This window comes from Hyperolius riggenbachi, chromosome 1 (genome assembly GCF_040937935.1).
Source record: "Hyperolius riggenbachi isolate aHypRig1 chromosome 1, aHypRig1.pri, whole genome shotgun sequence".
In the NCBI taxonomy this organism is placed as follows: Eukaryota; Metazoa; Chordata; class Amphibia; order Anura; family Hyperoliidae; genus Hyperolius; species Hyperolius riggenbachi.
This window is the reverse complement of record NC_090646.1, coordinates 406086728-406099397: the sequence shown is the minus strand read 5'-3', so window position 1 is coordinate 406099397 and position 12670 is coordinate 406086728.

Below are 12670 nucleotides of genomic sequence, written 5' to 3'. Positions count from 1 at the left end.
AAAGGCTTCTCCTCCATCAATATATCTACAGCTCATACAGTGAAAAGCCCGTGCAGTCTCTCATGTGACACTCCTCCTTCCCCTCTCTGCACACTTTGATTCCATCTCTCCGTGCACAGCCACAGTCTGCAGTTAGAAGCCCAGCCATACGTACTTTGCAGAGAAGCCTGTGTAAGTCCGTTCTGCATTCTCTGAATTCCAGCCTGTTATCAGCTGCTCTTCCGTGTACAGAGTGTGATAGAAGACTGCAGAGAAAGTTTTGCTAAACTTCTCTTTTCTTGTCAGTCTTTCTGCCTTTTTATCTGTGTGTTGATTCTGGATTTCCCCTGCCAGCCTGATTAATTCTTTCTCTCTTTCTTTAGAAAGCACACAGCACTTCCAAAGATCACTGCACACTTTCCACACATTTAAAGGCATCTGGCATTAACCCATGCCTTGTTTGTTCCCAGTGTCACTTAAATAAAAGCACCTATCACTGAAAAACTGTAATGGCATCTAGCCACATTAATACATCCTGAAGCTTACTATGTCAGATTCTGACTGTAAAAGAGCAGACAGTGTGAGTAATGGAGGCAGGAGGTACAAAATGGTCACGTGGGAGTACAGTGTAAGTTAGAGTAGGTGGAGGCAGCAGGAGTTATTGTAGGTGGAGGGCTGTGTAGCTTAGATAGAGACAGCTTGAGGGGAAAAGGTCCATAAGATGCCCCTGCCCCACAGACACACCAGGTTTGGTATTAATTCCAGCTTAAGAGGGTCAAAAAGTGGGGTCGACTTATACACAAGGTCGACTTATATCCGAGTATATACGGTATGTCTACTTCGGGGAAATGAGTCTACCACTGCCTCCCGAAGAATTTTAAAGCGTTTAATACATTTTATTCTTTTGGTACCTCTGTTCTCCTTACAATTCCATAGGGTTCTAGGCAGTGGTGGTGCTCTCAAGGACAATATGGGAAGTCACTGGCGGATTCTATATTATGCTATTTGCTATAGCAGCAGTTATTCACTTTTACACAAAAGCAAGTAAGCACAGTGATTTTCACTTTTGGATGTAGATTATAGTGGGGTGCGGGGTTGTGGAATCTGATGGCATAAAAAGTCAGTAGGTGATTAAACTTTCATCTGTGCTAAGTGTTAAAATAAAAAAGTAAAATCTAACCAATGCAATACGCATTACATGTACAATTGACACTTTACAATTATTGAAAGGAGATAAAGACAATGATATTGTGTGAGTAGATAAGACATGGCTGGGTGTAATATGTTTAGAAGGGTAGCTCATACAGAAAAGATGGAGAGATTTGTCTGCTGGAACTGCCGTTCTAAAAAAAATTAAAAAAAAAAAAAATTGAAGGCTGTGAGAGTGTGGAGTCTCTATGGATAAATATTCAGGGTGGAAGTAAGGTATGTCAACTGCTTACTTGGGGGTGTGTTATAAGCCACCATATTTAAATGACGCTGAAAAAATATAATTATAGCAGCAAACTGAAAAAGCTGCAAGTAGTAATGGGGTCATAGTTATCAGTGGTTTCAATTACAGTATCATGAATTGGGATACAGAAGCTACCAATTCTGGCAGTGGCAAAGCTCACAGATTGTTACCGATGCTAAAAGACAATTGCAGTATAAATGTGCTATAGTAAACATTCAGGTATAATAACCTAAATGTCCAGGTCTTGGCTGAGCACCGTTTGGGCCCTTACACATCGAATGCATCACGTTACAGAAGCAGTAGAAAAAAAAGTTGCATGTAGTACAACGCACAGCTAATCAACGTTGTGTGACAATTACCCCCTTAATATATGCACACGTGTCCCTTAAAAGGTGCAAGCTTCACAAAAGGTGCATGTGTAACGTGAATAATAGTCACCACACACAGTTTTGTCACATTGCAATGCAGTAGGTGTAGGCTGCAAACAGAGAAAATGTTGCATCGCTATGGCAAAAAGTTGCATTGCGTCAGATTCGATGCAATTTAATGCTACTAGACCAGGAATGTCAAATCAGTCCTTCAAGGGCTGAGGTCCTCACACATTTTTTACACAGCTCAAATGAATTGATGGGTCTGAATCAGGAAAGGTGTGGTCCATCAGGTAGAACACATTCCTCTCTTTGGCCCAGTGCACACCAAAAACCTCTAGCAGATCTGCAAAATGCTAGAGGTTTTTGAAGCAGATTTCAGAGCGATTCTAGGCATGTTTTCTAAATATGCCTAGCGTTTTGTGGAGCATTTTTGTGTAGCACATTTCAAATATTGTTACGGTAAAGCTGTTACTGATCAGCTTCTGTAACGAAAACTCCTGGAAAACCGCTCTGATCTAGCGTTTTTCAGAGCGTTTTCCCACTTTCCTATACTTTAACATTGAGGCAGAAACGCCCCAGAAATCTAAAAATGCTGCAGCCCCCGAGTTTGCATTTGTGGAAAAAACGAACCGCTCATTCACTTTTATTAGCCAAGCGGTTTTCCTCCTGCAAGCGTTTTAAAAAACACTCCAGAACCGCTCTGGTGTGCACCAGCCCTTACTCAGTCCATCCTAAACACTGGCATGGATCTGGCCCTCCAGGCCTCTAGTTTGACACCTGTGTACTAGACCCATTTGTTGTGTAAGGATACAGCACTTAAAGGGAACCTGAAGTGAGGAAATTATTTAAAATAAACACATGATGTGGCTGCAAATGAATATTACATGCTAATCTCATTGTCTGTTCCTCTCAGAGGCTCACTATTTTCTTCTTACAGTGGTCCCTTCCAGTTCTAAGAATATTTTGTCAGAACTGAAATATACCAGTTGCTGTTATATATCAGCAGCTGTCAGTTACCACTGAATGTGCAAAGTAATGCCCATGTTTCCCTATGGCTCAAGTGGGCAATTTACAGTTTAACAGTGTGCTGACCAGGAAGCTGTTATGGGGTAATGGCCATTTTCAAAATGGAGAATGGAGTATTCCATTGATCACAGTGGACAAATGGGAGAGGAGAAAGAGATTGAGTAGTAGACTACACACAGGAGGTAAGTATGACATGGGTATGGTTATTTTGAATTTTTGTTTTCAGTTCAGGTTCTCTTTAACTGAAAGGGATATGGATGTTTCCTTTTAAAAAGGAAAAAAATCCACATCCTTCTCAGTTTAGGTTCCCTTTAAAGTTATATGAGGCTTTTGTCTTCTACTGGGCCAAGTGGCTAATGCTAAGTACACACGATGAGATTTTCTGTCAGATTAATTATTTCCGACAGGTCCAATCTGATTTCCGATTTCCATCTTACTTCCACACAAAATCGATCAGAAATCCGATCAAACTTATCAGCAATTAGTCAGTCTCAGTTTAGGTTCCCTTTAAAAGGCTGTATGCAGCAAACATGCTGTATTGGATTTTAGTGGACACACACTACATGTTTCAGGCAGAGCTCCACCTCAAAACATGTAGTGTGTGTCTACTAAGCTTCAATACAGCTTGTTTGCTGCATATAGCCTTTTGAGTGCCATGTCTTTCTTTTGATAAAACAATTACATCATAAGCTATTCTCTCCATACATTTCTTCATTAATCTCCAGATACTATCCCTCCTGGCACCTTCACTCCTAGCATGAGACTCTCTTATTGTTCAACCTAGTCACCTCTTCTCACTCTCATATCCAGGACTTTTCACGAGGGTCACTTCTCCTTTGGAACACTCTTCGACAGCCTGTCTGTCATGCTCCAAGCCTGGGAATCTTCAAATATACCCTCAAGACACACCTATTGCGTGTGGCGAATGGTAGCCACACAAGATACTGACTTGTTCTCATGGCCAAGTTCTGTACAGCCACATTGCTAAACTTTAGTTATAAGAGTAAGGCCAATGGTGTGGCATAGGACAAGTGGGGAGAAAGCTATGTCCTCAGCCTGACCTTAGTTGAGTCAACCTGCTGACACATGAGGAGATGGGGGGGGGGATCAGAGAGCACTGTACACATACTAGATTTCTTGGCCAAGGCGGTTCTCAGCTGTAGGGCATGTGTACAAAGCTTTGGTCAAACCATGTTGATGGTGTGATATAAGAATATTGTATTCTGTATCCTGTTGGATCTCTCTGCGGCTTTTGATACAGTTGACCACAAAATCCTGCTTAACAGATTGCAGGAGTACTGTGGCATCAGTGGATCAGTTCTCCAGTGGTTCAGATTATTCCCGAATGACAGAACACAGAGAGTATCCCTAGGTCCTATAATGTCCAAACCTGCAACTCTACAATTCGGAGTGCCACAAGGATCAACCCTATCCCCTCTGCTGTTTGCAATCTACATGTTGCCACGCTGTACACTTATCCAACGTCACGGCCTGACGTACCACTGCTACGCCGATGACACACAGGTATACCTGTCCTTCAAACCTGGTGGAACAGACCCTACTCCAAAAATAAACTCTTGCTGAGCTACAGGCATGGATGAATGATATGGTTATTTGCACAAAAAGTACACAAGTACAGCGCTCAACATTACACTCAGAGCAAGATGAATACTCCTCACAGAGTTCAGCACATAGCTTCTAATTGAAATCCTTAGACCAGCATATATCATATATGAAATGTCCCAATACTGCCACACTGTACAGACACTTCAGTCTGCACAGTGGCAGTGATTCATTCAGTCCACAAGTTCCACTTGACTCCAAAGTCTGTTTAACTTCCCTTACAAGATGCCAGAACACTCTTACCAACAGGAATGGCTGATTGATTGATTGATTGACAGATCAGCAACAGCGTTTTGGATAATATGATGTACTGTTTCTCTCATTCGGTATCCACACCTCCTATATATCACTCAGCTGCTGTGGCTGATCCTCTGCTGACCAGCTGTAAACTCTTGTTTCAGACTCTCAGCCTTCAACTCAATGCTGCACCTTTAAAGGATACCCCAACTGAAATGTGACATAATGAGATAAACGTGTATGTACAGTGCCTAGCACACAGATAACTATGCTGTGTTCCTTTTTTTCTTTCTCTGCCTGAAAGAGTTAAATATCAGGTATGTAAATGGCTGACTCAGTCCTGACTCAGACAGGAAGTGACTACAGTGTGACTCTCACTGATAAGAAATTCCCCTTTTTTACCTCTTTCTTGCTCTCAGAAGCCATTTTCTGCTAGGAAAGTGTTTTATAGTTGGAATTTCTTATCAGTGAGGGTCACACTGTAGTCACTTCCTGTCTGAGTCAGCCACTTGCATACCTTATATTTAACTCTTTCAGGCAGAAAAATAAAAAAAGGAACACAGCATAGTTATCTGTGTGCTAGGCACTGTGCATACACGTCTATCTCATTATGTCACATTTCAGTTGGGGTATCCTTTAAACTCAAAGACAGGCCAGCCATAGCATAATTCCATTTAATATAAATCAGTTTAAAACAGTATTGCACTCACATGAAATTATAAAAATGCACATATTCATAAAACCTGGACGTCCTCTCTGCCGCCGTTCATCCAGCGTCTCCGCACACCGCGCCTGAGACCCCGCCCTACTGGTTTCGTCATCAATGACTCATCAGGGGCATGTCCTCAGGTCGGGCGCGGGGACGCTATAACCATCTACCTATGCAAATTCCTGGACCCAGAACGGCTGTATTCTCACGGCTTTTCGTAATCCCAAGCAGGACTTCGGCATTATGGCGTCTAAATGCAGACGTCTTATGTATCCACATATTGATGCCAACTTGCGTCCAATCTATAAGACAGAACGCCCTGCAGCAACCCATGTGTTATCCCCATGGGAACCAGACAACTCCGTCCAGCCCATAGTTACTACATAATCATTTGCCGTTCCTGTTCTGCCTCTGTTACAAAAATCACTTAAACCACTGATGTGTACCATAAAATTATCCCATTATAAGAAATATGTATATCACATATAAATAGGATGAACTATAGTAGTGCCATAGCGCTATTATAAAATGAACTTTAAATATAAGAATAAGAAACTGCAGTAGCGCCATAGCACCCAGTACTTAGATCACCCCCACAGCCAGTACCAGAAAATCCTCAAATCTTAACCACTCATTTCAACTAGTGGGCATACATATAGCCTAACACCCATATCTAAACTATTATTAATACACCCATTACCCATCTTGTTACTCCCATTAGTATCTTAACCCCATGACTAGAAATCCAATATGGTATAATTTGCATCTCCTGACCCTTATATATATATCACATAAACAATCACTTAGCGACACAAATGCCCCATTGCAATCCCACCATTGTGATATCTACAAAGTGTAGAACCTTCCCTCTTCATATTATATGTTCTTAAAGTGAACCTCCATACTAAAAATTGACTCAGCAGCACTGAAAAGGCCTGGTGTTTCTTTAACTGTTTCACAGCATCAGAACTTTTTTTCTCTTATACAAGCCTCATTTTTAGCTACACAGAAAAAAAACTGCCCGGGCATTTTTCCCCTAATGCTGTGCAAAGCATGATGGGATTTCTGATGTTGTTGTTCTCGTTCTGCTGTTTTGGTGCAATTTTTTTTTTTTTTACATTTTAAATTTGACATTTGAAGCCTAGCACGTGCAGCTGGGAGGGGTGATCAGGACACAGAACAGTTGGAACTGTGTCTCCTGCTCCCTGTCACCTCCTTTCAACCAAAAAGATGGCTGCTCCCATGACAAAGATGGCAGCCCCCATGAATCACAAACATTTGCCTGTTCTTTTAAAACGGGGTGGGTAAGAGATTATATTACCTATCTATTCTAATTAACATAACTAATGTAACTTAATGACAGTATGTTTGTTTAGGCTGAAGTTCCCCTTTAACCCTAAAGTATGGTCCCTAAACCTTCCCATACCAAATACTACAAAGCACAGGGCACCTGTATCACCTAGTGATTACACATACTATTATTCACACATTGAACATGACTTGAACACTTAAGGGAGCAGGTCATTAACTCTCATACCTCCTTTAACTTATAGTGCCTAAGTGATGTATCAAAAAATATTCATATTATATTATTACTGTGCCAACCAGCCCTTAAGGGGCTCTTATGTTGATAAAGTGTAAACTAACTGTAACCTTCCCCTATAGCTACTCCCAACCCCCCAACCTTCCTAGTCATCTGATATAAAACAGTTCAGGTCTAAGTCCATGTTGAACCCATTCGGATTCATAGTTTTCATTGTATAGATCCACTTAGTTTCCAACTTCGAAATCTCACGGATCTTATGGCATCCCCGCCATCTGGTGGTTAATTTTTGAATCGCACTAAAATGCATGACCGCCGGATTTGATCCATGCACTTCTGCAAAGTGTTTGGACACACTGTGGCCTACTAGGCCTTTTTCAATATTTTTAACATGCTCATTTATCCACGATTTTAACATCCTTTTTGTACGTCCAATGTATTGAAGGCCACAAGGGCACCAAAAAATATACACCACATGGGTACTACCACACGTGATAAATTCTTTTAATCGGGAACTTTTTGCCAGTGGTCATTGATATATTTGATCGTGACTTCACAGTTTGAGTTATTTGTAACAGAGGCAGAACAGGAACGGCAAATGATTATGTAGTAACTATGGGCTGGACAGAGTTGTCTGGTTCCCATGGGGATAACACATGGGTTGCTGCAGGGCGTTCTGTCTTATAGATTGGACGCAAGTTGGCATCAATATGTAGATACATAAGACGTCTGCATTTAGACGCCATGATGCCGAAGTCCTGCTTGGGATTACGAAAAGCCGCGAGAATACAGCCGTTCTGGGTCCAGGAATTTGCATAGGTAGATGGTTATAGCGTCCCCGCGCCCAACCTGAGGACATGCCCCTGATGAGTCATTGATGACGAAATCGGTAGGGCAGGGTCTCAGGCGCGGTGTGCGGAGACGCTGGATGAACGGCGGCAGAGAGGACGTCCAGGTTTTAGGAATATGCGCATTGTTTTATAATTTCATGTGAGTGCAATACTGTTTTAAACTGTTTTATATTAAATGAAATTATGCTATGGCTGGCCTTTCTGAGTTTAAAGGTGCAGCATTGAGTTGAAGGCTGAGAGTCTGAAACAAGAGTTTACAGCTGGTCAGCAGAGGATCAGCCACAGCAGCTGAGTGATATATAGGAGGTGTGGATACCGAATGAGAGAAACAGTACATCATATTATCCAAAACGCTGTTGCTGATCTGTCAATCAATCAATCAGCCATTCCTGTTGGTAAGAGTGTTCTGGCATCTTGTAAGGGAAGTTAAACAGACTTTGGAGTCAAGTGGAACTTGTGGACTGTATGAATCGCTGCCACTGTGCAGACTGAAGTGTCTGTAAAGTGTGGCAGTATTGGGACATTTCATATATGATATATGCTGGTCTAAGGATTTCAATTAGAAGCTATGTGCTGAACTCCGTGAGGAGTATTCATCTTGCTCTGAGTGTAATGTTGAGCGCTGTACTTGTGTACTTTTTGTGCAAATAACCATACGTGAATAGGGAGGCGATACCCCCCAAAGTATAGCGATCCATTTGCTGATAATTTGGTAGGAAGCTGTTAGTCAGTGAGGAGCGCAAAAGCCACGACATTTCATTCATGGATGAATGATAACTGGTTGAAACTGAGTGCTGACAAAACTGAGGTCCTGTTTGTCCAAAGCCAGCACTCGCCATCAAAACAGCTCTATCCTAAAGCAACACCAATCAGGATTGGGAATTCAGACATAAACAGCTCCAACCTTGTGCGCAGCCTCGGCATACTAATCGATGGGAAATTGAGTTTCATAAACCAAATTTCTTCTGTAGTTAAATCTTCCTACTTTCATCTGAAGAACATTGCAAAGATTAAACATCTGATTCCCCCAGAGGTTCTTCCAACCCTAGTCCACGCCTTCATCACATCACGGCTGGACTACTGCAATGCTCAAAAAGGACCTGCGTCGCCTGCAATTAGTGCAGAATGCTGCTGCCAGATTGCTAACAAACCAGCCTCGCCACTGTCACATTACACCCTTCGCTCACTGCACTGGCTACCAGTAGAATGGAGAATACTCTTCAAGATTGGACTGCTGACATTCAAATCCCTGCACAATCTGGGCCCTGGATACATGAAGGACTTGCTGAAGCTGCACCACACCTCTTACAACCTCAGATCAGCAAGTTCTATAAACTTGGGCACTCCCAGAGTGCACCTCAAAAAAATCGGGAGATAGAGCTTTGTCATGCTGCCCCTACTCTTTGGTACTCCCTGCCACACCCAGTAAAGACAGCACCATCCCTGGAGCTATTCAAATCCAGACTGAAAAGCCACCTGTTTAGCCTGGCATTTCCAGACTTATAAAATTCTTCCTCGGTACCACGATGGTTGGAGCCATGCTTATACGCTTTGCGTCCCACGGGAGAAAAGCGCTTTACAAATGTTATTTTTTGTTGTTATATAATGTTGTATAGCATCCCTTAGGATATCCTGGATATCCTTAAACCATTTACTCAAAGGTGGTCTTGAGCTTATGGATATGTGGTTTCCTGGTTCAGATTTTTTTCCCCCTACTAGAATAAATGGAAAACATCAGCTGCATGCCATTAAATTAGAAAAGTATACACTTTATATATATATATCAAAATATATACACAAAAGATCCATTACTCTCAAATATTGTTTACAAATCCGTCTAAATTTGTGTGCAGAAAACCAATTTTGGGATGCATTAAACGGAAAATAAAAGCATGAGTTTAATGTGTACTAATGCCTTTGTATAATTTAGGACTCTTCCACACTGATCCAGTTGCTGTTGCTATAACATCGTAATGCAAAGACAAACCATGTGTTACCAATATGGTGCGACCATATAGTAAAATGAAAGTATGCTGCACTGGTACTGTAAAACACGCGTTACTCAGTTAACCAATGGCATGCCTTGCGTTACTGCATTGGAACCCACCACACTTGATGTTGAATGCCTCATAGGAATATCATTGCATTTCAATGCAGTGATACTGGCTGTTGCAACGAAACATTCTCGGTGTGGAAGGATGTGGAGTGTAGGACAGAGTTTTGGTACCACAGTATAGGAAGGACATTAACGTTTTAAAAAAAAAAGTGCAAAAATTGAAAACAATTTATCCCAAGAATGGAAAGTCTCAAGTGTATAGAGCATCTTTAGCTTGGAAAAAAAAAAAAAAAACCATAGAGATGGACTAATTAACATGTATAAATAACATGCAAGAGCAAAATAAAAAAACTTTCAAATGAGCATTGTATTACTAATGCTGTATGAAGGACATGAGCTATGCATAGAGGAAAGGAGATTTTGACCCTTCCATTTAGAAAAGGGTTCACAACACTACAAGTGGTTAAGTGTCATGATCGCTTCCGCAGCATGTACTGCTGGCTGCAGAGGTACTGCAGCCAAGCAGTTCCGATTCCTTTACATGCATAGTTCTGCTTGCACTCACACTGAGTGTTCATTCCATCTGCAATCGCTCTGCAGCTCTGGACTGCTCAGGATTGAGTGATTACCATTCAGCTGTGTGGGAGTTTGCATGCTAGCATCCATTGGCTGATGCCGGCATAAAGGTCTCCCTCTCCTTTCAGACTCCACCCATCATAATTTCAGTCTTAGCCTGTTACCTTGCGTGGATTGCGCTGACTCCTGCGAGGGAGTAGCTAGTCCTTCCTAGTCCTGTTCCTGTTACCTTGCTTGAATTGCGCTGACTCCTGTGGGGGAGTAGCGAATCCTTCCTAGTCCTGTTACCTTGCATGGATTGCGATGACTCCTGCGGGGGAGTAGCGAATCCTTCCCAGTCCTGTTCCTGTTACCTTGCGTGGATTGCACTGACTCCTGCGAGGGAGTAGTGAATCCTTCCCCGTCCTGTTCCTGTTACCTTGCATTGATTGCGCTGACTCCTGCGAGGGAGTAGCGAATCCTTCCTAGTCCTGTTCCTGTTACCTTGCATGGATTGTGCTGACTCCTGCGAGGGAGTAGCGAATCCTTCCTAGTCCTGTTCCTGTTACCTTGCGTGGATTGCGCTGACTCCTGCGAGGGAGTAGCGAATGCTTCCTAGTCCTGTTCCTGTTACCTTGCGTAGATTGCGCTGACTCCTGCGGGGGAGTAGCGAATCCTACCTAGTCCTGTTACCTTGTGTGTTGGTCTGTGTGTGAACGCTTGCTGTCGCTGGGTCAGTGACTGGATTAGCAAGCGTTCATTCTGTTTGTCTCAAGTCCTTGTTTATGTTTTGTCAGATCCGTGGTACATTTGAACTGGCAGGACCCCTGGGATTTTGTACAATAGTTAGTTCTGTTATACTGTTTAATACTACCTGTGATTATCTGTGTTTGACCTATTGCCTGTTTATCTTACTCTGTCTGTCCTGCCTTGTGGATTGCGCCATCTCCGGTGTAGGAGCGGCAAATCCTCTAGTCCTCCTCTTGTGAGGTACGCCATCGCTGCGGTCGTGATTGGCTGCCTCATTCCAGTCCGTCTTATATCTGTCTGAATGTTTGCTAACGCAAGAGCAGTGCCACATTGCACTGCACTGCCATTGCGTCTTATCAGAGGCCCAGAGCTGCAGTTGCTCTGGGCAGCCTGTGTAGCCTCTTCCATTATCCAGCTCTTAGCCTTGTTGTGCTGGGTGGTCAGACAGTATGCCCCCCCAGGATTACATTAAGATGTGGTATATCTTAACATAAAAATCAGTTATGGCAAATTATATACTTGCTTTCTTTCAGAACATACATTTATCTACTCAGGGAGACAGTTGCTGCCCTTTGAGAGGTTTCTTTACATTAGACTGAGGTGCCATAAAGTAAAAAAACGAGGTTGATCTTAAAGAAAACCTGTAATAAAAAAAAAAAAAACCCTCCGGGGCATACTTACCTCGGGACGGGAGAGCGTCTGGATACTAACAAGGCTCCCCCCTTCCTCCTCCGGCCAAGCGCCTGGACCCCATGAACCGTGGCGAGGTAAATAATTACTTACCATGATCCTGCACAGTCGCACTAGAGGCTCGTAGTTTGTGCTAAGGCGGAAATAGCAAAGCCTGATCAAATCCGCTCTACTGCACAGGTGCTAGTCCTTTGCATCTGCGCAGTAGAGCGGATCAATCGGGCTCGGCCATTTCCGCCTTAGCCTGAACGAAGAGCCGCTAGTGCGTCTGCGAGGAATCGCGGTAGGTAAATATTGCCCGCGCCTGCACTGTCACTGGTAAGATTGTCGAGGGACTTTCGGGGGAGCCAGCACTGGATTCCCCCAAGGTACAGAGAACATTGGGGGACAGAGACATTGGGACCCTGAGGCTTACCCCTCACAAAGTATCCCCCAGAGGGTTGTTTTTTTTAAATTACAGAGTCTCTTTAATACATGCTTTGTTCAACTTGGATAACTATGCATCTATGTCCTAAGATTATAAATATGCCCCATTTATCTTAGATATTGGGAAATGATGCAAAATGTAGAAAAAGTGTCTGTATACATTAACAGATAGAACCATGGTTTTTGCTTAAGTTAAGAACAAACAAACCAGGACAGTGATTCTTGTTTATTTTCTACATGCAGATGAGTCTGCATAACTGCTAAGCAGTACACTGTTCTGAAAAATACTTAGAAAACTATACATTATGTAAACAAAAACATAAATAAGACAATGCTCTTTATACATATGATTTAGTATAGAATGTTAAAGGAAGGGAATATATACAATTGTACATGTAGCC